The sequence below is a fragment of the Lissotriton helveticus genome, chromosome 2_1 (genome assembly GCF_964261635.1).
Source record: "Lissotriton helveticus chromosome 2_1, aLisHel1.1, whole genome shotgun sequence".
NCBI lineage: Eukaryota > Metazoa > Chordata > Amphibia > Caudata > Salamandridae > Lissotriton > Lissotriton helveticus.
Window position 1 is genome coordinate 1,636,976,426 of NC_136059.1, and position 25,700 is coordinate 1,637,002,125.

Here is a 25,700-nt window from a genome sequence, read left to right on the forward strand (position 1 = left end):
CAGGCTGCCAAGGGTTCAATCACGATAGGAAATAAGAGTGGCGGCACAGGGCACCTTTGGTGCGTGCCCCAGGAGATGGGAATAGGGTCAGATATTAGACTGCTTAGATGCACCCATGCAGTGTTAGAAGCATAGTGTAGCAGTATGTCATAGTTAAAAGTGGCGCTAAGATCTAGTAAAGAGAAGAGGAATTTCCATTCCAGTGAATCAAATGGCTTTGTGGCAACAAAGCAGCCAATGCAGGGACGTGAAGGGCAAGGTGATGCATTAAGGCGAATATATTGAGTAGATTGTGAGATGGCGAAAGTCCGGGGAGGAAACCCGACTGGTAGGGGCTTACGATTAGCAGGAGAAGAGGCTGCAGTCTGCTAGAAGTTTGGCAAATATTTTATTGTCTGTATTCATCAACTACAACGGATGGTAGGAATCATAGAGATTGGCGGGTTTGCCTGGTTTTAACAACGTTATATTGGCAGCTCCCTACACTGAAGGTAGTAGAGTCCTGGTTTCCCACAGATTCTTGATATAGTAAGGAGATGTGGAGCGAGTATACTCCATGTAAAAGGAGGAGGATAGCCCATCAAGCCCTGGAGCTTTATCTCCTGGTAGGCTTTGTATGATCTGAATTACCTCTTCAGTGGTGAAGGGAGGCTCAGTGTAATCGGTCTAGCCAAAGTAGTTGAAGTGAGTCAAAATATTTTATCAGCCTCATCTCCGCTGGCTGTGCGGTAGAGGATATATGTCATGACAACACAGGCTTTTACACCGCGCTGCCATTACGACGCATCCATTACAACGCAAGTCGTTACAACGACTTGCGCTGTAGGCGCTGGATTTTGGAATAGCATGATTTACTATTCCAACTCCAGCCTACGCAACAGTAGGGAAGGTGTTGGAATAGTAAATCTACTATTCCTTAGTCTCTAGCGCCATCCAGAGCAAGTCGTTGTAACGACTTGCGTTGTAATGGCAGCGCAGTGTAAAGCCTGCGTTGTCATGGCTGTCTCCCGCGGTAGAGGAGTACAACTGGGCATAGAATGCAGTCATGGTGTCGAGCAAGGCAGACTGGGAGTGCACCAGATTAGAATCCACATCATGCAGTTCAGTGATGTATGGGGACGTTTTTTGGGGGGGGGAAGAGTCGAAGCTGGCTAGCCACTGTTTTGCTAGGGCGATCATCCTCTCCATACCGCCGGGCCTGGGCAAGGCGGTGTAGGCGGTCTTCCTGGAATTCAGAGAGTTTCTCTCTAATGTGAGCTAGGAGAGCCAGGTTTTGGGATTGAAAGTAATGTCTCTCCAGATTCTGAAGGTCCCTCTCCAGACTGTCCAGGGAGTGCCTTATGGCCTTCAGCACTCCAGATTGCTTAGCGATACATACACCTCTAATCACTATTTTGAAAACCTCCCACACTATTGTGGGCGATTGCACTGTGGGGGACTGAATTTAAAATACTCATGTATTCCCCCATGAATTTCTTCTTGAAATACTACATACAATAGTGCTGCAGAGTGAAGGAGTGGAATTTGAAATGTGATCATGCTCAGGACGTGATCTGCGAGGGTGAGGGGTAAGTGCCTTACTGATGTGGTCCAAGTTTGTATATCCCAAGATATTAGTCAAAAGTCCAGCCTTGACCAGGCACTATGCTGAGATGATATCAAGGTGCCCTCTCTTGTGGTGGAGTGCATCTGCTCCAAGCATCTACTAAATAATTATCAAGTGTGATGGCTTCGCACATGGCCATTGCCTGGGAATGATGGGAGTTGCCAACCCTGTCCAGGTGTTCTTCCATAATTGCATTAAAGTCTCCACCCAGATTATCGTCGGGTTACCAAGAGGAACTTTTTTTTTTACCAAATGTGGAGAAAGAACTCCGAGTCGTCGGTGTTGGGACAGTAAATGGCTGCAATGATGACCTGTCTCCCATGCAGTGTGCCCCCCAGGATGACGTATCTACCCTCTGGATCAGTCAGAGCTTAGAATGTCGTTTCCATGGGAGTCCTCTCCGAATTAGCAGTGCCACCCTCCTGGCATAGTTAGAATAAGCAGACGTGTTAATATCTTTCCATCAACGTTAGGTATGTCACTGTAGCCATCTTGTGTGTCAGAGGGGAGCTGAGCTGAGCGTGAAACCAAGTAACTCAAGAGGTGCAAAACCAATATCTGAATATCAGATAGCGCGAAAAGGCATTCACACAGTAAGAACATGCAAGTAGTTTGCGTTGTGACCAATCCCAGTGTTTAACATACCTAGCAGGTGTTTCAAACTCCAACCCCGAGATCCCAAAACCTATCAAACCATAACAACTTCCCAGCCCTCCCATCACCCACACCAACGCTCCAAACAGGTTGTGTCATGTAACCCACCCATCAGACCAACAAAAGGAAAGAGATATCTTGTAATCCGAAGGACTATGGGGGAATTATCTCAGATGGACTAGGATTCGCGGGCGTACAGCCCTGCCAAGTACGGCTGGGTGGTCGAGACTCTTTCTCGCTAGGGGCACTTTAACAGAGCTTGAGAGCACCATGGTAGACATGCCACAAGGGCATAGTAAGGAGGACGCCTAGCCAGGCAATCGCCAATGCAATGAGATAGCAACAAAAAAAAAAAATCCTGCAAGTTGAGAGCCAGCCCAATCTCAACGGTCGGGCAATGTCCACCCAGTGATACAGTTAACCATTGCCACTCAGTCTGGCTTCTGGGGAGGAGTGCGACGAGGCCGCCGGGGACCGGCGAGGGCCTCCGATGTGTTTAGAAAATGTAAGCGCGGACTTGCGTTGGTGAGGAAGTACATTTTTCCATCATAGTTTCGCTGGGTACAGGAGTGCGTAGGGCACACCAGCCTGCTGTAGAACCCGCTTGACCGGGACAAAGTCTTGCTGCTCTGCCTGGACCAGTGGGGTGAAGTCCGGGTAAAATGAGATGTTGTTCCCTTGATACTGCATTGACCGTCGCTCTCAAGCCGGTTTTAGGACCCTATCGCTGTCTCTATATTTCAACAGGTGCGCCACGCTGTGGCACCCACCGTCAGGTTTGGCCCGAGAGAGTGGTGGGTTCGCTCCACGCTGAATACAGCGGACAAATCTCTTCCGAAGAGGTCACACAGTGATGTTTCAACAAAGTCCTCCATTTTGGATATGGCTGTGGTTTCAGCTATGCCTGTGATGCGGAGTTGTTGTGCCTGGAGTGGGCCTTCAGGTCCTCATTTTTGGCCTTGCTGATGCTCAACACCTTATCCATTTGTAGTAGCTGTTCTTTGGATTCTGCTTGGAGGTCATCTGCATCTAAAACTCTGCTATCGAGCAGGTCAAGCCAGGGTTCATGTTTGTCCAGGTGCTGCTCGACATGATCCAGACGGGTTGTGAGAAGGTCTAGTTTTGGGTCTATAGTTTTTAAGCTGGTTTCACGTCCATGACTGCCATGCGAATGTCATCATCTTGCAGCGCAGATTCCTCCGAATCTATAGTAGCAGCTGCAAAGCCTTGATCAAACTGACTACTAAGCCCTTTTCAAAAGTGAGCTTCGTTTGCTTTGTGTCATGTTTCCCCATTGCGGATGTGCCTGAAGAGCTATCTCAAGCTGGTATGACAGTGCAGAGAGCCACACGGAGTTAGTGCACACATTGCACGAGAGGTTCCACGAGCAGATCCAGCAGTCCTGGGTAGTTTTGCCCTTGCTTGGGCGTTTCTTACCTCAAACATAGGGAATTAGGCGGCTTGCTATGTTTACCCTCGTCTGACTCTGGCAATAAAGTATCTCTGCACAGGAGAAACATTTTTGTCAGAGTAAAAATCCTATCATATGAACTCGCCTGAACGGCCATGAGAAAGTAGATGGTTCCCAGTGTTCATCCATATTGCTGTAATAGTGCAATAGCATAGTGCAATTGCAGTGGAGGTGGTCCTATATTAGTGGCATGACTTCAACCCAATGAACACTGAACAACTTCCTCCCGCTATGCTATCCCAGCAGTATGGACTTACTATCTAGCTACTGTGGAGCCACTGAATCAGGAAGTTTACTTGGAAGTGGTGCCCACCTGGCCTATGAACAAATCTCAAATGTGGCCTTCAGCCTAAAGTAGGGTAATCTAGGAGGAGGCAGCCAGGTACAGAGCAGTTCAGACAAGGAAGAACAGGTACTGTGGAGTATTGGCACTTGCTTCCCATGGGGAAAAATAACTCCCAACTTTAAATAAATAAAATAAATAAATGGATGTTAGGACATTGTTTTTGCCTTTCATAGTTGGCAGTTGTAAACCCAACACCTCTGCCGCATAACTCATTACCATGGCAAAGGATGTACTCTCTTATATTGGTAGACCAGGGAGAGAACACAACCCAGTGTCCAGGTAAGTGTCCAACCTACTGGCCTCCTACAAGTCCATGAATAAATTGTCATAATCACAGTGTTGGGGAAAATAATCACACTCCTGTCCACTGCCATCCCCAAAGGCTGGTTGACATTGGTCACAGAGTCCGAACCAAACAGTAGTTAGAACGCTAGGGTGTGACTTCAAAGCAAAAGCACGGTTCTGTCTGAGTTTGATTGAACTGGAGCCAGGTCCATCAGTATGGCTGCAAGATGCGACCTTAGTTGGGGCAGACACGGATTCGGCTTCTAGTTGGAGAGGACAGTAGGAACGGAGTCATCCTCCAGCACAGGTGGCGTTTGTGCAGATATTGCAGGGACAGATGTAGATTTTGGTGGTGGAATGGAAGTCGATTATGGCACTGGAGTCGAACTTGAGGAAAGTTCTGGAACCACAAATGGTACAGATGGCCCTGGTGCAGTAACCAGGCTAGAGACCTCTACGGATCCTTGGGGTCCAAAGGCGTGCAACAGGGAGCAGGAGTGACCTAAATTCACATAATGGTCTCTTTAACGGCCTCAACCTGTTGCAATGTTGCAAACAGACTCGGAAAGTCAAGACGCATTGTGAAAAGTTGCAGAATCCGCTCCTCGGCAGGGAAGTGGAAGCGAGACTGTAAAGCACCCTGACATCCTTACGTCTTTTCAGGTTGAGAGTAGCAGGGCTTGGACAAATCACACTTGGCTTTCTTGTGCTTCTGCTTCAACTGACCAGAAGACTTCGACCTCAATGAAAACCTGTTGTGGGAGCAGACACGAGAGCGGGAATGGGACCATGCCCTCGACTTCGAGCATGAGTGGACCTTCCAAGACTTCTTCACGTAGTCGGTGACATATAGCTTTGCTTCACGTTCGCTGATTCCCTTTCTGTTTGTAAGGGTGCACTCCACCCAGGACTTGGGTCATGCGCTGAACCCTAAACACCAGAGGCATATGGGGGGTCGTCACAGAGTGGTTGCGACAGTCCCTACAAGGCTTAAACAATTTAGTTTCACAAAGGGACATAGTTCCCTTGCACAGTGGAAAAAATATTCTAAGAGAAGAACTCGTCAACTGACTAGAATAAAGTTGGGAGTGAGCGTCATATTCAATACAAAGGTGCGGAAAGAAAGCAACTGATGTCAATGCGCATGTTTACCACTTTGCTATTCTGCTCGACCGTCAGTCTGGGTTCTCAGAATATTCTAAAGGTGAGGAATCTGTGGTCAGAATATCTATCGGAAAAATCTTTATCTACAGCTAAGGACTTTGCCTCTTTATGGAAGAGGACACTTATCTTGACATCACAACTACTAACTAAGTAGCAGTGCTACCAGTCAAGAAGATGGAACTCCTCGTAAAGCCAATTGTATCTATTGTAATCAAAACTGAACATAGTTGGCTCTGAATGGGGCTTACTCAAAATCTCCTGACCTTAATTTCATAACTACGAATGAATATAGTTGGAAGATAGTTCAATGGAGAAATCATGGATACCACTACAGTGTAATTTCCCCATTTTCTTGAGTTGAATCTGGAATTTAAAACTGACACAGCCTTCGATGTTTTTGTCATGGCTTGACAGAAGCTTGTAGGTTAAATAAAGATCTATCTCCTGTAACTTCTATACCATAGGAACCAGTTTCAATATCCTGATTTGGATACCCAAATCTACATTCTTTTGGATCCAGGTTGCTGAAAAGTAGTAAGCTCAACAATGATTATTTGTACAGATCATGAACCATAGACATTATAGCCGTAAGTCACAAGCAATCAACTTATTTACAAGTGGACACATGAGCTGAGAAACAATACATGGGAACTTAATGAGTTTTTCCTTTCTAGTTTGAAATTATCACTTCACTATGTTTGTTTATGCTTAATTGTGCTATCCTTATCAAAAATTGTACAGAGGACATCGCCATGACTCACGGAGTGAGTTGAAATGTAGTATTTTTTTCTTATGTAATACTAATAGAATAGAGCCTATTGTATCACTGTACTTGGTAATATGATTTTTTTCACAATCTTTTTTCAATTGAGATCGAGTGACTGGGTCACTAGAGTGTTTCAAACTATTCTTTGAGTATTTTCAACCAGCATTGCTACAGCATCAAACACTGCTTTACCACCCCTTTTTATTGACAAGAATCAGATATTACTATGGCTACCAATGTTTCTAGTAAGATGTGGCCAAGACGACAATGGCTTAGGTTGTGGGTCACAGCCTTCCACCCAAGTGCAAACTTGATCGGTCACAGCACCCATCTGGACCTCTGCACTCTGGTTGTCACAGGGTAACAAGGACAGGCCACAGTAATGGCAGCAACATAACAGCACGACCGTAAAAAGAATGGGCTTGAGCAGCTGGAGAACCAATCCGAGGCATTGTGGTTTAAGATGGCAACTGCCCATAAGATTACTCATATGGTGCATGTCAGAGTCCACTGTGGTGATAGCAGCAGTGAGACAACACAGAATAACCTGATTTGAATGACAAGAGGAGCCGACCCAAGGTCAGCCCTGGGTGTGGAGGTTCTCCAGGGAGTATCACAAAGAGAAGACTGCCTAAGGCACTTTAGGACTATAATCCCATATCAAAGGACCCATGGCTACCACTTACTTCTGACGGACACATCATGGTCTCCTTTGTGGCTCTGTGCCTGGACATCCGGTACAAGACAAAGAAATTGTCAGCCAGGGGTGTCCTTCATTATGGCTGGGAAAGAGAACTCCTATGCTGGCCCTGGATTCCTGCCACAGAGGATCCACTTTGTGGGACACCGGGACTGATATGACTCCACGAGACAACAAGAGACCCAGGAAGCTGCACCGAGTGATCTCCAGTTGAGGTATGCATAAAATAGAGCCCTCTCCCATTTTTGAAGTAGGTGGAGTCCCCTTGCGCTTCAATTGCTTGATTGGGTGGAAAGAAAGGGGTCCTCTTATCATGAGATGATGTTTGGTGTAACTGCCACCTCTTCCAGTGCCTTTTTGTACACATCTGCCTCTCTGCCCAGAAATACAAGTCCCCTGAGTGAAGTGTAGCTCCCAGGGCAAAGCAAAAAATTTTCAGAGGAGAAGATACTGGTATAAAATTAGGTGCTCTGGAATCACAGTGGCATCACCTTCCGAACCTGTGGCCCAGGACCTGGTTGTCCTCAGATGCTCAGGGAACCATTTATACCTACTGGAAGAGGGCGCTCCACCAACATAATGGTGCGAGCTTCTGGGCATGATGTGCCAAGGATCAACTCAGTTTGAGGGTTTTTTCTTTGCAGAGCGGTACGACTAAAAGTGAACCCATGGTTTGGGTAGTTCTTGGCTGCTGGGCAAGGTACAAGGGACCAAAGGGATCCACGTCATCACAGCAGAAGCTTAGAACTGGTCGACATTGGTCAGCAAAATGGTTTGGATGCTGCTTCCCCAGAGAAGATAATATAAGCAGGCTATCAAGATACTATAGAGTTACTGATTTTTCATGGAAAATGGATGATACATCACAAAACTTGAATGGTGTGAAGAAGGGCATATACAAACCTTTGATGAAAACTATGATGGCCAAAGAGATAACCTAAGGGAGACTCTATGAAAAAGCCCAAAGGCAATAAAGTAGCTCGGGTAGTTCGTGAATTGGTTTCTTCACATAAAAAGATCATAATGTAGTAATCTGCACACTGATCACGGCCAATCTGAGTCTGTGGGCACAGAAGCATTATAGAACCAGCTGATGTCGTTGTACATGGATAGTGATAGAAATGGGGATTCTGGTTGGCTAGGGTGTATACCTAAGGCAGGCAGAGTCCACCACTCTAGTAAGGGTAAGGGAGCTACACACCCAAGATAACCCCTGCACAACCCCTTGGTAGCTTGGCAGAGCAGTCAGGCTTATCCCAGAGGCAATGTGTAAAGCGTCAGAGACAGACAGACAGGCATCCACCCACCCACCCACCCACCACACACTGAGCACACCACAAAAGAGACTGCACACAAGGGTATATAAAAAATATATTTTGTATTATATACAAAAAACACACATTAGACCACATAACATAAATTGCAGTGACATTAGGCGCTTGTCATCAAAAATGCATATAAGAAATTTCGATCAGATACACCATAATTCATTTTTGCCAACTAGGCAATTGTTATAACAGTTCATGTAGTGCAATAACGTAACTACTTATTGGTGGCACACATCATCACAATATCATCACGGCGCACATATTATGTAGCTCCTAAAATGGTACTCTTTCAGGGTAAAAAAATCAAAACCAACATACATTAACACATCAGGGCAAGGAAAGCAGCCTTTATGAAAGGGGAACCCATGAAATATTTTGTATACCAGGCGAGTCAGAAACAGTATACATTAACCATCAGGGCATGATATGCGATGTATGTCACCAAAGGCCACTAAACGTTAATAGGTTGCAGTAAATTATCCTAAGAGCGAAGAAGACAGTGTACCTGCCCTCCCATTACAGGCTATGTGGTATTTCAGAGATTCCCTACAGGATACTGGAGCCTCCGGGTTCCATTTAGCGATATTATGGTAATTTGTGTTAGTTGCGAAAACAGAACTGAGGGGCCTCCACCGAGACACAAGATCTAGTGCCCCCAGAACACACAGGCCACCAACACTTCCCAACGGGTGAGGGGGGAACCACCAATCGCATGATCAGTGTGGGAAGACCTCACCCGGTCCTTCTCCCGCATTCAAGGGATCAAGGCTGCTGCCCGCATTCATGCGGTGTGGCTGTACAGCAGGTCCCCACTTTGCCTGAAGACAGGCACAAGCCGCAGGCAGATGTGGGCAGCCCGCTTCACCTTGGGAGCCTGCCTCCCTCCGTGTCTCTGTGCCACGCTGCAGTGGAGGCCGCTAAGGACTCCTGGGCGCCTTTAGGAGCTGTTACCCAAACTGTCTGTTGCTAGGCGATGTAGTGCTCGCCAGGCTAGGGAGCGGCTGCGCTCTTGTTCTTCTACTCCGCTCTCCCCTCTAGGACCTTTTGGTGCACCGCCAAAGGAAGAAATCACTGTGCTTCCTGGGGGCCAACAAAAAGCTCTCCTCACAAGCTCCTTTAGTTGCAGGGGCCAGGGGAACAAAGGCACTCCACACCGCAGCAAATTAAACCGGTGGATCAGCACTGTGCTCACCACGCTGTTTACGACCCCCATGCACCTCCCTAGCTGGAGATAAAAAGTCCAGCACTCTGAATAGGTAATTCTCACCAAGCCTTCCTTTATAATGAAATGGTGATCGACACAGCGCTGTGGCAGAGCCAGGCACACAGCGCACTGGCTATAGTACAGCACACAGAGCACAGAACATGGAAACTTTGATGTCTCTAAATTTCACAGAACGGGAGGGCAGCACACACAGGCCCTTGGAGATTTCTACCTCAAGCAGGATCAAAAAAGTTAGTCCTTTTCTTCCACCATAGACAGAAGCAGCAGCTGCAGGCCAACCCTACACAGCAAAGGGGCAGTACTCCGCCTTACAGCTCTTCTTGGTAGGGTCCTCCTGTTCCTTGAAGTAATCCAAAGACCTGGGGTTTTAGGTGCAATACTTATACCCCAATATGTAATTGTTCTCTTTGTGGCAATGGTCTCTGATCCTAGTCCAAACCAGTCCTGTCCGTCCTGGTGCAGCATGACCACAGGGGGCGGAGACAGTATTGTACAACAGGAGACACAGCTTATTCAGGTGTAAGTACAACTCCTCCCACCACTCTAAATGCAGACCACGGCTATTCAGCCCTGTGATGAGTCACCCAGCCAAGGTAGAGCACACCTCAACTCCCCCAGGGACTGTCTAGAGTGAATGCACATTTCAGCTCCTGTCACCCACACATAAGACTCTGAATAAACAAGCAGAATGGTGAAGTAAGAAAATGCCCACTTACTAAAAGTGGCATTTTCAAACACAAGATTTATAAACCACCTTCATCAAAAGGTTTGTTAATAAATTTCGAGCTCAGAGAGTCTAAACTTAATTTCCCCATCTTGTCCCAATTGCAAGTTACACATGTAAAAACTTTACAGTGCAACCCCGATGAGAAGCCTATGGGACAGATAGCCTTTCAACAGTGAACAAATGAAATACACAGTATTTCACTATCAGGAAATGTCCTACCTTTCACATACACTGCACCCTGCCCATGGGGGCACATTGAGCCTACCTTAGGGGTGCCTTACATGTAAGGGAAAGGAAGGGAAGGTTTGGGCCTGGCACTTGCCAGGACAACATGGCAGTTCACAACTGTGTGTGCAGACAGTACAGTGGTAGGTCTGAGATACATTTACAGTGCTACTCCTGTGGGTGGCACAACCAGTGCTACAAGCCCACTAGTAGCATTTGACTTACAGGCCCTGGCACACACAGTGCACGTTGCTAGGGATTTACCAGTACATCAAATATGCCAATCATGGATAACCAATCATTGTCACAATTTATACAGTGTGCATATGCACTTTAGCACTAGTCAGCAGTGGTAAAGTGCCCAGAATTCTATAGCCAATGAAAACAGGGTCAGAATAATAGGAGGCAAAAGGTGAAAGGTTTGGGAATAAACCTGTCAAAAGGTTCAGGTCTAACAGATAGCCCTTATATATGCCTGCACACGTCACATGCCAGAGTGAAGGGGTACTGCTGAACATTTTCCGGACCCAGTCTGATGTCTGGGGAGTATTCAAAATGGTGGGCTACCAGCAGTTACAAGTCACTTTCATAAACTATCTCAGATAACCATAATCTTAGTGTCAAAGGTCATTCAAAAAGAGAGCGGAGGGAGGGCTGTTAATGGATTCAGAGAGGAGACCCAAAAGAGAACTAGGATTACAGGTAAGATATCTCCTTGTCATTATGGCATTCTCTCTGATATCCATAAACAACGGAACAAGCTAAAGGAAATGTCTTATCCAAGAGGAGGGTTTGAAGGACAGTGGTGAAGAGACAAATAACTTGACTGAGCAAATAAGTTCCTCAAAGAGGCCTGAGTTACCACAACATCTGTTCTGGCAGCCAGAAGGGTTAATGAGGGTCTTAAGCACAGTTTGCCTGGCACTCTGTCTCCTGACCTAGTAGTAAAGTTGGAATAGCCAATCTTAAAAGAAAAAATACTTGGAGAGATTAGACACTAGCAGTCAGCGAAGGCTCCTATATCACACTGCTTCATCCCAGCCTCCAATAAATGTTTCGGTTCCCACTAGTCTAGGGCTTCTGATCTAACTATATAACAGCTTTGCAATTACAGCTGCGGTACGACTCATTATGTCAGAGGCCATTCTGTGTCTTATTCTCAAACCAGGAAAGGATCTAGAAAAGTCTTTTACTCAGTTATTTACCTAGTGATAAGAAGCTCTCCAACAAACGTTTAGCCACTGGTAGGGGCACTTCTGCCACTTGTAACCCAACCAAATGAGGAAAGTTTAATTAGGCCGAAAGCAGGGGTTGCTTATGTTCCCATTTGGAAGGTACATTTCCTGGGAGTTTGGGCCGGGCTGTTCCTCTTGGAGCAAGACTGAGTAGCATATGGCAGGTCTCTTTCTAGAGTGGGTGAAAAATGACGGAATGGAATGTGGCCCACGTGATAGCCAGTTAATGAGATTAATTAATACCTTCCTTCCAGCACCTTGTTGTTTGTTGCCATACGTGTGACAGGTATGCCCAGACATGTGTCCCATTGCTCACTGTGCCTACGACTCAAGCTATACCTTAATGATTAGACCTAAGTAGGTTGAAACTGGACTGGGTTGCTTGCATTCCTGTCCAGAGGAGACCTGTCACGGCAACTTGGGTCTCACAGACTATATGCAACCAGACAAAGCCTGGAATGCTCACCAGAGTGATTAGCAGTCACTGGCATTATTTAAAGCATTATTATTTTCATCACCTGCTCGTCTGCTAATTGAGGGATTGTAGTGGTTTTGGGCCATTTTGAGTTACAAAATCCATACGCATAAATAAAGGACTTTGAACTTTACAATTCCCAATTCTTTGAGGAAGAAAAGAAACAGCAAATTCCTTTCAGGTGAGTCAACTCTATTAAGTAGCTGGGTATTCACTATACCCAGCTTGTGGGATGGGGTTAATTTTACAATTCTGCTGAGGGAACTGCATTCACATCTAAAGAGAATTGGTACAAATGGTTAGAGAGCATTGTAAAGGTTAGAATTATGGTCTTTTGAAAATATTAATCCAACAACATGCTCCAGCCTCATTCCAACAGCTGTGTTCTAACTTCATTGGAGGGGGTAAGACACTCGGAATTGTGCAACAACAAACCCAACAGTGCCCAATAGTGGGGAGAATGGGAATCCCAGACTTCTCTGCCATACAGCTCAATTAGGATTCCTGCTGGGATGGTCCACAGAGGATACACAGTATCATCAGTGCTTTAGGAAGTATACACTGGCACAGGGTCAACTGTGGGAGGTTTCTAGGCTTGGCAAGGCCAAGCTAGATAAAAAAGAGTGTATTTCAACTGTTACTTACACCACATTTGAAGTATGGGACAAGGATGGGCCTTTTCAGTTTCACATCTCCATTTACTTTGCAGTTCAGGAACCAAAGTGAGTCCTGGTCGAGATAGAGATGCATTTAGAAGGTGAAAAGAGGGTTGCTATATTAACACGAGCAATGTTTTCTGTGAATGAAATCGAATGATTTGCACAGGTCGAAAACAGATCTGAACAGGGAAGGGGAGCAATTAAGCAGTAAACTACAGAGGACCGCACTACTTTTTGAAAAATAAATCCAAAAAGCAGAACATGGTCAACTCATATTGTCACACGTCTATAAGATCTTTTTTGGAGGCAAAGATGAAAGAGAGAGGAAAAACTGGGGCTCAAATATAACTGGAAGCAATGTAGGCACATTATGAAAAATGTACACAGAGAGCCCATTCATATCCAGGAGGTTAAAGCTAATTAGAATCGCCTTAATTGGTAACACAAGCCGACTTGCGTCCAAGTAACTTATGATGTGAGACTGGAGGTGTAGTGCAAATAATGCGGATGTAGAGGTATGATCTCTCAAATCCTCAAGGACTGCAAGCATCTGCAGGAGGTACTGACTGATATAGAATAAGATACATAAGTTACAGTTCGAACTGCCCCTCAAGTAGTTTGAAGTGAGAATGGAAAGAAATGCTTCATCATTGGTGCCTAGGATCTTATGAGCCAAGCAGGCTTTTTCAAGCAAATGGGGTACACCCCTCTCCCCCCATAAGCTGGACGATATCACAAGATTTGATACTTTCTGGGGCTAGAGAAAATAACATATCAACATCATTTTGATGGTTTGGGAGTTCTCTCTTATGATTCGGACATGCCCAAACCAGTTGGGTACCCTAAAAAACCTTTGTTTGGAACTGGCTCAAGAGATGGAGATGGACCCGTATTGAACACAATATCTGCCTCACCTGAAAATAAATGAAGACAATTTTCTATTTGGAATAAGACGTCTAGTATTAGGACCACACAGCCGCCTGGATCTAGGTCCTCAGCATGGATAGAGGCTGGATTTTGTGTCAAGAGTTTCAATTAGTCATCTAGTTTTTTCAGAGTCTATGGTTACTGCTGGGTGATATTAAACCAACAGCTATGTGATGACTTCATGTTGTTCTTCCATACCAAAAGCACAAGTTTTAGATCACACATTGCTGCAAAGAATATCATGCAGACAATTACCAACACACTGGATTGGCACCCCACCATGCCACAACCTGCCTTCAATTCATTTAAAGAGACTGAGATAGAGAATATCAGTGAGTTAAAACTCATGGCCTTCCCTATACCGACACATGCAATGCAACCAACCGTTTTACACATCATCCCATGAATTGTCAATGCTTTCATAGAACACAGAGGACATTCCCCTGCAGCTCAAACACTGAAAGATAACAGTGGTTGAGTAATTCAAACACTAACCTCTGAAAAATTCAAGACCCATCTCTGGTCTTTCATTCCTGGCTATGGTCCTTGAGAAGCAATAAACACACTGAACTTGCATACAGTCATCGGTACAACCTTGTTGGCTACTTTCAGTTAGGACTCAGCCTACAACTTCAGATGGAAATCGTTTTGATGAACACAAGCGGGAACTACTGACAATACTGAAACAGGGTCAGCCTTGCATTGAGATCCTTCTTGAGCTCTCAGGAGGATTTCATACAGTTTAAGCTGATTAGATAACTCTCTTCCCATGTAGAGAACAAAAAAATTATGAAGAAGCAGATTTTTATGTCCCAAAAAATCTTCCAGATGGAGCATAAGGGCAGATGGCAGCTGCTCCCTCATCCCAAAGCCCTGTCTTAACAGTACATCTAACTACTGAAAGTGGTCAGGCAAGGTTTGTTTGGTACTTACACAGAGCAGACATTCCTATCCAAGAGAATAGTATATTTTCATGTTTGAGCAGGCATTACACCCCTGTCACGGGTGGGATACACTCTTTGGTCAAATGAGATGATTCCTTCCTAACAAAGATCTGGTTCTGTGATCAGAGATTTCTCAACCTTCCCTACTCAGTAAATGGATGATGCCTGTGTCTCAGAATAATGCACAGAATGATTGACTTTTTGCAATACACAGCTTCTCAGTAAAAGGCACATTCATTCCTACTTTTGTCATTTTCTTTACAAGTGTCAAAATCACAGCTTAGGAACAGGTGTGAAGGAAATGGAATATTTGTAAATGTTTCAATCTTGAGACAAGTCAGTAGCCCGGGGCACCTGAAAATACTGCGTACTAGCACTCTGTTGGTAAGCAGACACGTCACTCAGGTTGCCTGTACAGGAAAGCAAATGTTATGTGCCGGAACATTAAGTGAAGAGCAGGATCTGAAGTGGCCACAACCCAAGGGACTTTAAATCCTACAGTAAAACGTTGTTGGTTATAAGGCAGAAAGTGAAGTACGCCTTCAATGTGGGATCACTGTTGTGACAAAATCAGACATATATCTACCTTCTTGATCTCTAGTTAAAGATGGCTGGAAGATGAGAAGACGTTCTTCACTGTCCAAAATGGTGTAGATTGTTTCTTATTCCCCAAAATGGGCACACGTAGCACTCCACAAGTGACTAATGGAACATGTATGAGCTCACTTTACATTAAAGTAGATAGGGTGAACAGAAACATTTATGTCAAAATGGAGGCTGATGAAGAAACAAGTCAGAATGGAAGCACTTACACCTGTCATATGTAGGAATCAATTATGAGTATATGTTATGAAAAATGGTTGTGGTGTACCGAATGCAGGAGCAAGTTAAATAGCTGCATATACAACTACGGATAGTTTGAAACTGGGAACCTAATAACTGCAAGAAAGCCACACTGAGTATTCAGACATGAGCAAATGTTATGGTTGCGGAAACATGTTACAAGACCATTAGATAACATTTTAAAAACAGGAATGACAAAATGAAAAAATATTGAGATTCTTAAAATAGGATTTAAAGGCAGATGAACACACTTGGGGCATTCATGATCTGGCAAGATGAAGTTCATGAGATATTAACTATGGTCTTGGCAAGAAGATCAACTGGAGTAGTGTGGCTCACTGGTTAGAGGCGGCAGGCCTGAGAGCAGAAGTCAGCCTGGGACCAGGGTTCAATTCCCGACGCGGCAGGGTCGTGGACCTTGGTCAGCGGACTCGATAATTCTCGCTTCGGTGCTTACTCTAATCAGGGGTTCCACTCGGCAACTCTGGGCATTAGCTTGCCTAATCTCCACAACGGCCCCACCAATTCCGGGGATGCCTGGCTCCACCTTGGGGACTCCCAGCAAGGGACCATCCCACAGGGAAATCCAGGACGGGTTCCCCAGAGTTATACAGCGCCGGGACGCCCCGTTGCTGGGGCAGCTGTGCGCTTTACAAGTATACTACATTTACATTTACATTTACATTTGGAAGACAACAGAAAGAAAAATTGATTTATATTATAACCTAAGATTGCCATACATAACAGTTTCACTTTTAAGATTCAAGTGCCAGCACTGATGAGGACCTCAGTCTTCTTCAAGTTGAGCTTCAGGCAGCTATTCTTCATCCAGTCTGCGACGTCCATGGACGGGTTTTCCTTTAAAGCTCTTCTGGACATCTTACTGTAGTGATGACTATCTTTATGGAGGTCAGAATCTGGCAGAAAAACGACGCAGACCTCATGAAGGTTTGTCAGTATTCTTCCTACCACTGGAAGGGCATTACACAATAAGGGATGACATTTCTGCTGTCAGATAAATAACAATACAACGCATAATCTTAAAAGATGTCAAGTGAAGAAGGAGAATTAAGATTTAGAAAATGTTTCCCAAGGTAGTAGCCTGAGCTCAGTGCTTGATGGTCCTGTTAGCAGGACCGTGAAAAAAGAACCGAGCTAACCGTCACTGACTGGGCATGATGGGATTCTGACGAAGTGCCACTCCTTAATGAAGCAGTCTGAGTTTCTGTGGTCTTCAACTTGGCTGGCTACACAGTGCTCTCTTCTGCTTTGAAAAGTTTTCACAAAAAGCTTTTCTTTTCAGTCTAATAAGATTTGATATATATATATATATACACATATACACACACACATATATATATATATATATATATATAGTTTAAAAAAAATTAATTTATTGGTTCAAAGGCATATAGACATACATACATATGCAAATGTGTAATCATGCCAAAGAGAACAAGAGATGAACAAACCCCCAGACCCCACCCACACACAAGGTGGAATGCAGTGCAATTTACATTGGAGGCACACTAGTTATCAGATACAGGCATGAGCGGGTGGGTAACAATCAGTCGTGGAGGGGCTCTACGCCATGAGGAATAACCTCCCACCAGATAGTAGGAGTACAATACAGATTGTTCATGTCAATTTCGGCTGATTGAGCAAATATACAGTAAGGGGAGCCCAGAAATCTTTAGGGTGTGAGGCTTCAATAACTCTTCAGCATATATCTCTAATCGGTCTCTGCAATAGAGCGAATCTCGAAACCAACGTTTTACTGTGGGAGTGGTTTTAGTCCCCCCAGCAAAGTGCTATAGACCTTTTTGCAAACAAAGTGGAAATTGCGGTTATCCGCCTATTGCATTGCTTTAACTTTTTCACATATCCAAGCAGGCATAGCTCTGGCGAGCAATGTACAGGTTCCAATACAACATCTGTGAGAATATTTGCAACTTTGGGCCAAAAAGAAAAAATTCCAGGACATTTCCAAGACATATGGAAAAAAATATTTGCCAGCTTGCCCACATCGCACACAATTAGCAGACTCTCACAAACCGTACTTACTAAGCTGTATTGGGGTATAAAAAAATTGGTGCAAATATTTAAAGTGGATAAGTCTTAGATTGCAATAAGTCGTGAGGCGACTAGTCAGCTCACAACAACTTTTCCACACATCTAGCGTAAATGCAGGTCCAAGCTCACCCTGCCATCTGCGATAAGAAGGTTGCTCTTCAATCTCCCGCTCGCGCAATGAGGCATTGTAGAGTTTAGTGATAAGGCCTTTTCGCTCCTCCCCCCCCCCCCCAGCATAACCTGCAGCGCTTGCAGAGTAACAGGCTTCTCTGGGTTATTTGAATAAATAGTTTTAATAGCTTTCCGCACTCTAACGTAAGTGTACCGCAGCATGAACCCACGAGCTGTAGATCCTTGTACATCGAGCAATGACATGAATCGACCTGGTTTATAAAGATCTCCCATTTGGGATATACCTACAGCTCATCAATCTCTGGGAGTGTAGGGGGAAAAATAATAGGTAAGGCTGCCCCCGTTCAATTATCTGTCAATCAACAAGAGCCTTACCTAATCCATAAAACATCAATATTCTAGACCAGTAATCAGAGTCTGATATACCATTATCGGTAACTGTACCCTGAATGTGTGAATTAGCACTATTCAACAGGTCAAGATGTATACATTTATAAACCAAAATATGTACACAGGTACCCACTCAATGCAAACAGAAAAAATGTGAGAGCAGAGAGAGTGCCTCACGGTTGCAACACCCGAGGGGGTTCCCGGCTAGTAATTGCTGGTATACCCACTTCTCATCATCGGTCACTCTCTCTGTGTGAAGACAAAAAAGGTACACACTAACATACAGATGTGCACAAATGATAATAGTGACAAAAACACAACCAGTGAACAAATACACACACTTGTTGTGAAAAAAGTGTAAAAATACACCCACGACCCCATAAGAAAAGATAAAAACTTGGTGAGGTTTTGCTGGCTATCAATCTTATTCCGGTGCTGCAAAGCCTCCCAATTAAAGAATGGTTAATTGTATACCATCATTATTTATTTAGAACCGACATGTTTCGTTGCTCCAATTTCAGCAACTTCATCAGGGCAAAGATGGGGTTCTCTATTCTCAGCCTTCACACCTTATTAATAACTGGACCTGTGTAGATATAAAATCCTTATGATTGCCAAGTCTTCACTTACCGGCAATCATGGATCGGACCCCGTGTCAACTGATCACGTGTCTGCCTCGGGCTCCGAGTATCGCAAGCCCCTAATGCCGAGTCCCTCCGGCGCTTCCGACGATCCTCAAATCGGATCCTCAAAGGATCGTCGGAAGCGCCAGAGGGACTCGGCATTAGGGGCTTGCGATACTCGGAGCCCGAGGCAGACACGTGATCAGTTGACATGGGGTCCGATCCATGATTGCCGGTACGTGAAGACTTGGCAATCATAAGGTTTGTATATCTACACAAGTCCAGTTATTATTAAGGTGTGAAGGCTGAGAATAGAGAACCCCATCTTTGCCCTCATGAAGTTGCTGAAATTGGAGCAACGAAACATGTCGGTTCTAAATAAATAATGATGGTATACAATTAACCATTTTTTAATTGGGAGGCTTTGCAGCACCGGAATAAAAGATTGATAGCCAGCAAAACCTCACCAGGTTTTTATCTTTTCTTATGGGGTCGTGGGTGTATTTTTACACTTTTTTCACAACAAGTGTGTGTATTTGTTCACTGTTTGTGTTTTTGTCACCATTCTCATTTGTGCACATATGTATGTTAGTGTGTACCTTTTTTGTCTTCACACAGAGAGAGTGACCGATGATGAGAAGTGGGTATACCAGCAATTACTAGCCGGGAACCCCCTCGGGTGTTGCAACCGTGAGGCACTCTCTCTGCTCTCACATTTTTTCTGTTTGCATTGAGTGGGTACCAGTGTACATATTTTGGTTTATAAATGTATACATCTTGACCTGTTGAATAGTGCTAATTCACACATTCAGGGTACAGTTACTGATAATGGTATATCAGACTCTGATTACTGGTCTAGAATATACCTACAGCTGCCAGTTCCTTCAGGGCTGGTTTCTAACTCATTGTCGAGATGTCTGGGTGCGAGGCTAGTGGCAACCGCTGGGCATATATATATATAGAAGTCACACAGGTTTGGCAAGCATCTTCCAGGCCCAAGCAGTGCAAAACACTGGATTAAACTCAGTTTTGGGACCTCCCGATCCCCTGGAGAGGGTTGCTGTCTGCAGAGGTAATTGTCGGACAGCGTCAGCTTCAATCGCAAGAGGAGGTAAAAATCGTGACGGATATTGCCAGTAGTGCGCAAACTTCACCTGAGCACATAAATAATACAGGCGAAAGTCTGGAGCTTTAAACCCACCACGATTAAATGGTTGCACTAACGCATCCCAACCACATCTAGTCTTCTTCCCACCCCATACGAATGTGAGAATTGCAGATTGTAACGTCTGGAATAATACTATATTCCGTTTGATAGGAATATTAACGAAAAAATATAAAAGCTTAGGTAGGAAGGTCATTTTAACTACTGCGATTCAATCCGCAAGGGAGAGAGGCAAGCGAGCCCATCGCTCCGCCTGTTCAGTGACATGGGTAATAGCCAGACTGTAGTTTTCTGAGATCAACCTTTCGGGGTCTCTGTGCAGGCAAACTCCAGAGTCCACTTCAAAGGGAAATCTAGGTCTATCTCCTTAGTACCAACCGTCAGCAGGAACACCATGGACTTTGACCAATTAATACCCAGGCCTGAATATCACTCGAATTTCACATATTCCCGCAGAATAGCAGGCAGGAAGGTGGCAGGCTCTCAGACATATAAAAGCATATCGTCTGCATATAAGGAGACCACAAGCGGTCTCTGCCTGAATCTTAATGCCGCCGATGCATGCAATTGCCGAAGCTTACAAGCCAGAGGCTCCAGAGCCAACGAAAAAAGCATTGGCGATAGTGGGCATCCCTGCCGGGTACCCCTCTATGTAGGAAACGTTGAAGAGACCCATCCAATTACACGTACCCGAGCGGCCGGGGCAGTATAAAGTACCCGGAGCCATTGAAGAAAAAACGGAGGCAGGCACATACGTGTTAGGACTGTAAACATGAAGTCCCAGTAAAGAGAATCAAAGGCCTTTGCTGCATCAAGCAGCACAGCCACCGCCTGGAAGTCAGGTTCAAAGTAGTGTAGCATGAAGAACACGGTGCGCAGATTGCGTGTGGTGGAACGACCAGTTACAAATCCGGACTGGTCAGGTAAAACTAAAAGAGGGATCAGTGGTTGCAGCCAGGTTGCGACCATCTTCGTCATGATTTTGGCATCGATGTTTACAATTGAGAGTGGCCTATAAGATTCACATCTATCTGGGGGTTTATTGGGTTTCAGTAAGGTTACCAGTACAGCCTTGCTAAGAGTGGGCGGGAGTTCACCCTTATAATAGGCCTCCGCGAAGACAGCCAGTAATCGAGGTGCGATATCATCCGCATACATTTTATAGAATTCACTAGGGAATCCATCCACACCGGACGCTTTACAGGTGGGCAACGCCATAATAGCGAGTTTAACGTCTTCTTCATCAAAAGGCTGCATTAAGTATTCTCTGTATGCGTTTGAGAGCCACCCCAAAGCCACGTCGTCAAGATAGGAGTCTATTTCCACAGACGGTGGGCCTTCATTGGATGTATAAAGTGTGGTGTAAAACCTCAACATGATATCGCTGAGTTCAGAAGTCAGATAACGCATTACCCCATCTTCGTCCACCAGTTCCTTAATACTCTCCTGACTACGGGGTTCTGACAACTTCTGAGCCAATGAGCGACTGGGACGTCCCCCCTCCCCATAGTAGCAAGCCGTCATACGACGGGAGCATTGCTGAAGTTCATAATCAACGGTTCCATTATAATCGGATACCAGATACCTAATCTTAGATAATGTGTGCGGGGAGGATAGTCCCGCTCAAGTGTAGATATCTCAGATGCCAACTTTTTCAACCTATGCTGGAGGTCTCTCAGCACTCCAGACTGCCCTCCAATGCAAGTACCCCGAATCGTAACTTTGAACGCTTCCCAAAGCAAGCCAGCGCTATCAACAGACCCCTCATTTTCATGAAAGAAATTTTGAATGGCTGTACCAACAGTATTTTTGAAAACCGGATCTGCAAGTTCAGTGGGCTGCAGTCTCCATGCAGATAATCTCAGCTGGCGGGAACCCTGAGATGTGACGCAACACATCTGAGAAGGAGGGGTCATCTATATTTGGTCCATATATGTTGACTTGCTCCCCAGCTGACCATGCATAATCATCACATGCCCTTGTTCATCTGCATCTGTCTTAAGTAAGGTGAAGGCTACTCTTTTTTTTATTAAGATCATCACTCCCCTCGAATAAGTGGAGTACGAAGACTCAGGTTTTACAGCAGCCCACCGCGTACCTATATTTTGCACTGAAGCCTTAGTGAGGTGTGTCTCCTGGAGTAGGGATACCTGCACCCCCAGCCTGTCCAGATGAGCAAAGACTTAACAAATCTTTTTCGGTGAGTTGAGGCCTTGCACATTCCAAGTTACAAACTTGACCACACCACTCCTACCGTGCATTGCTCAGCAATTAAATAACTAACATTTTGCATTTTGCCTAACGTGTAGAAATTACCACCAACGATCATGACTTTGAAAACATGAGAGTATCACATTAGTCCACCCAATCCACCCCCCCAGTCCCAACCCCCCACTCACTTCAGCTGCCCCAACAGTGCCAAGGCCATCCCAGTTTTGAGAACCCCACCCCCCAACAAAGGCAAATGAAGTAACTGTGTGTTTGGGGTACACCCATATCCGGGGGGTCACAGAGTGCTACTGACTTCCCAACTAGTGAGAGGTGGCCGAGCAGGTCTATGTCCTGCGTCTAACAAGTACGACTATGTCTCAATATCTTGCAAGAGAACAAAAGAATACTAGCAACCTGAAGTGGAGTAAACCCATCTGCAAGTGTCAACCAATACATTAACCTCCAACTTGTACATCTCTGAGTGAGTAGCAGTGAGTTACAAAAGAATTAAGAACATATCTGATCGCAATATCTTGGTTCAATCGTCTTCATCTGGGGGCGTACAAGCCGCACTTTGCCTGTGTTTCAGCTGTTTCGCATGGTCCATTGCAGCCATGAGATTCGAGAAGATCTTACAAGCGTCATCCGTCCCGATCCGCAGACGTGTGGGATACAACATGGCGTAGGGTACGTTTTCTGACTGTAGGAATTTCTTTACGTCACTGAACGCCCTCCTAGCCGACTGCACTGCAGTAGTAAAATCAGGGAAGAAAGATAACTTACTGCCTTGATATTCAATAGTACCCTTATCACTGGCGAGCCGCAAAACAGTGTACCGGTCCCTGTAATTTAATAGTCTTGCTATAATAGGTCGAGGAGGAGCTCCAGGAGGTGGTCGTGCTGCAAGTGAGCGATGTGCACGCTCGACAACAAACATATGAGAGAGATGCTCAGTGCCAAAAATATCCTTAATGAGGGTCTCTATCCTTAATGAGGGTCCACCAATGTGGGGAGGATCTCCCCACATTGGTGGATTCCGGCAGCCCAGTCAGTCTGATGTTATTACGCTGGGACCGCGCTTCTAAATCCTAATTTTTGGCCTGGATAAGGGACAATAACTTCTCCATGTTAAGCGTTTTGCCTGGCACTTCACTGAGGCCATCCTCTGTAGGATGGTAATATAGTCTAAACAACACTTGCTGTTCAACCTTACCCATGCGAGCATTTTGCCTTTCAAGTTGCGCTGACAAGTGGTCTAGACGATGATTCACCGCCTCCATCGTCCCATGTAAGGATTGAAGGCTACGCTGCATCACCAGTAAAGTGGCCTCTAGCGGGGGGGACTGTCTCCCAGGGTGTCCGAGTCCGAGACGGCCTTTTGCGAGGACTTAGAAGGTTTCCGCGCCTCAAACGTGAGGCGAGACTGTGATTTATTAGCTCTCCCCATAATGGTTGTGTAAATTGTGCACCTACACTGGAGGATAGAGCTCAGACAAGGGCGAGATGTCCCAGAGAATCTCCTGCCAATGGATTATGGTTGTATAGAAGGGGCCTCCCACTTAAGGAAGGAGCGTACCAGCGAAAGCCTGGGTTATATGGCCCACTACCGGCACCAGAATCAGAAGTCACACTGGTCCCAAAACCCAGGCCCCAGTGTATGCAGCAGCAGCGCCCTAGACGCTCTGGAGAACGAATGGTGAATTGGGCCAGAGATCAGCAGGTACAGGCAAGATATAGGTCCGCAGCACACTGTCATAAATTGCCAGTATTCTAATGGCACCACTCCTGCAGGGCCTTCATGCCACAGAGTCCGATGTGCACCAGGATGATGAGGAATCGCCCTGTCCACAATACGCGTCCAGTCCTACAGCAGCTCAATCCTGCTCAGCATGACCAAGCGCGGCCCACCAAACCGCTCAGCCATGCCAAAACCAGCCGCGGCCCACCAGGCGCAACTCCAGTTCTGGGCACCCCCGCCTCTGCAGCAGTCGACCCAGCAAGGCGCCGCGCTCCACTCACCGCAACCAGCCCCATAGGACCCACGATCCGTGTCCGGGCAGTGTCAGGATACCTGGAGCATTAACGGCTGCCTCCGTGCTCGCTGCCGCCGTGCTCCAAATCCAGGCTCCTTATCTCCAAGGCAAAACGCGCGACCAAGCCGATGTCCAGGCTACAGCTCCCCCTCAACTCACGACTCAGGGACTAGACCCAGCGTGAGCCGCCACTCGGCGTGGAAGTGCCTCAGTTCAGGGTAATGCTGCGGGGGTTATTTTGAGAGCGCGCGTTGAACAGCAAAATCGGCCCTGTTCTTGTCACCAACAACAGCAAAGATCTTAAAATCGGCTCCCACTCAGCACGGGACAATCACACCTCGTCTTCCAGGCCAGTTTCGAAGTCAGATGCGTACTTTGGAAGGCAGATAATAGGCGGATTTCAGCCTAGCCGGGCAGAGCAGCACTAGGATGCGGCCATCTTGCTGTGTGCCCTCTAGGGCCCCCCCCCCAGATTTGAGATATTTTTAAAGCATAAATGGCTTGTATATAAACCATTCAAAAATTGGTCAGGGTAGCTTACAGACAGGCCAACATTTATACATTTTCAGCAAATTGTTTTTTCTAAAGATTTTTATTTCACTTTTATATTTAAAGAGTTTAGCAAATTGCTCTAGAATCTAACACATAGACTTGTGACTTTAATGAACATCTCCCTGGTGGAGAACTACTTTTCCTTTCTTGTGTAGAACATGAGAGGAGTATACATGACAAACTAATTGTGAATTTCAAATTGAACAAATGCCATCTATTTAAGCCATCAAAAATGCAGATACACGAATAAGGAGACATTTCCCTTGTATGAGGATTCACCTACTTTCTACTGAAAAACAAGCGTTATTTAACATATTTGTTTTTTTATTTGGATGACAGTCTACTATTTCACTCTGACAAGGAACAGGAAATAATATTGTGGAACGGTCCAGCAAAGGTTTTGCTTTAAGAAAAAAAGTCTAAACAACAAAAGAGTGTCACTATTTCATTTAAGAAGGAAAAAACTGAGCATGGGAAATCTTATTAGATTTTTAGAAAGCCCTCACTCACCAACCTGGTTGGTGACATGCTTCATCATCGGGCCCCACCGGGAGAGGCCGAGTGCCTCCCCGGTGTGCTGCGACACCAGATTACTGCGGAGCTGGTTTTTTGTGAAGGTGTGGTGAAGTGACTAAAAGTGTCTAGATTGTGTCCAAAATAACTTTATTAAGTGGCCAATCTAGACACTTTTAGTCACTTCACCACACCTTCACAAAAAAAAAGCTCCGCAGTAATCTGGCGTCGCAGCACACACCAGGGAGGCACTCGGCCTCTCCCGTTGGGGCCCGATGATGAAGCATGTCACCAACCAGGTTGGTGAGTGAGGGCTTTCTAAAAATCTAATAAGATTACCCATGCTCAGTTTTTTCCTTCTTAAATGAAATAGTGACACTCTTTTGTTGTTTAGACTATATTACCAGGGGGCTAAGAGTGTCTCCAGT

General features: G+C 45.4%; 1 protein-coding gene across 3 annotated transcripts in view; it reads right to left on the reverse strand.

Annotated features, from left to right (window-relative positions):
* SEC24B (SEC24 homolog B, COPII component) overlaps positions 1-25,700 on the reverse strand; it is a 722,844-nt gene that overhangs the window by 503,700 nt on the left and 193,444 nt on the right. The window lies entirely within an intron of this gene.